General features: G+C 40.7%; 1 long non-coding RNA gene across 1 annotated transcript; it reads right to left on the reverse strand.

Annotated features, from left to right (window-relative positions):
- Positions 1-381: 381 nt before the first annotated feature.
- On the reverse strand, positions 382-921 carry LOC139837509 (uncharacterized). The gene is made up of 3 exons (XR_011753996.1): positions 816-921; positions 551-679; positions 382-453 (listed from the first exon to the last, which is right to left on the reverse strand). It is a non-coding gene; the product is annotated as an uncharacterized lncRNA (long non-coding RNA).
- Positions 922-1551: the final 630 nt, after the last annotated feature.

The raw sequence follows: 1551 nt of genomic DNA on the forward strand, positions 1-1551 counted from the left end.
CTAGTTCCTCTTTTTTTAAATCTGTCATGCGCCGAAAATGCGTCGCCCCGCTGGAGCCAGCCCCAGATGCAAACGGACGCGCGACCATTTGTGCGTCTGCCAAGCGATGCAAGCGGACGCCCGCGGACATTTTAGGTGTCCGAAATGAACATGCCCTCAATGCCACATCGGAGACGCCCAAAGCACCCAAACTAATAGTCAATTGGCCAGGATTATGACCTTGACGTCCAAGGTAAGACTTCAGCCCCTCCCCGGCACGCACACATTATAGATGGCCTTAGTAGTTAACTTTATAATGTGATTATATGCTTTGTAGCAAGTTGTTCATTTACAAACAAAGATAGTACAGGATACGGTGATGGTAAAAAATATTACCTTGAACATCTTGTCCATATTCTCACCTCCTGCTCTGATCTCAACCAACCACCCCTTTGGAAGCCATTCGTGCGCCTTCTGCTTATTATCACCATAGAGCAATCCACACACCGATCATCGATATATGTAAAACCAGAATAAGTAATGACGTCACCCCACAGTAAGGAAAACATACAGGAAGCATACTGCTACATGCAGCTTTCTCCTTAGATTGTATCCAGTGTTCATCCATCTCAGCGAAAAGGTAGTTCAAGACCTCTGCCTTCATCCTGAACTTCAATCCTGATGTGGGAGAAACAAAATACTGCAAAAACAAATTAATCACATATCTCAAAATAAAACAAACCAACCAAAAACATGAATAGAGCATGCTCAGGTGCCAAATCTTTGTACTATTATGCATCTAAGCATCTTCCGTTTCTAATTTATGCAGAACATACCTGGTAGGGGGTGCCATCCTCACCACGTTTGACTTCCATGACCCAGCCATCGGGGAGCCAATCTGGTGGCTGCAACATGTTCTCCTCGATGTCCTCTGGTACTTTCTCTTCCATAGAGTCCGCCGTTCCTAGAGAAATCTCTGCAAACTCTTGGCTTTCTTCTATCTGTGTTAACTTGTCCTTATATATTCTTCAGATCTAATATAACCACGGGAAAAGGATGTTGTTTAATGGTAGGTGGATAGCTATTGACAGCTAGTAGGACAGATAATCGCATTTAATGTGTATATTTCTTTTTTGGGGGTGTGTCAAAATTGGAAGGGTGTGAATGATATATGATTTTGGGATGTGGAAAATATGCACGACAAAAGATTTATCTTTGTTTATTAAAAAAATACTATAGGAGTATATGATTTCTGTCCATGGGTTGAATAATGTCATGAAAAATAATCATATTCATTTTTTATTCCATATGTGCATTGTAATTTTCCATGTTCATTTCTATAAAAAAAAAAATCTCGCCTCTGTCACACCGTACTATTTACTTCCATTCCCTCGTCTGTGTTTGACGAATCCCTCGTTACTAGATAAATCTCTGCAAACTCTTGCCTTTCTTTTATCCGTCTTAACCCGTCCTTATATATTCTTCAGGTCTAATATAACCACAGAAAAAAGGACGTTGTTTAATGCTCGGTGGATAGCTATTGACAGCTAGTAGGACAGATAATCACATTTA

Source organism: Lolium perenne, chromosome 3 (genome assembly GCF_019359855.2).
Source record: "Lolium perenne isolate Kyuss_39 chromosome 3, Kyuss_2.0, whole genome shotgun sequence".
Classification (NCBI taxonomy): Eukaryota; Viridiplantae; Streptophyta; class Magnoliopsida; order Poales; family Poaceae; genus Lolium; species Lolium perenne.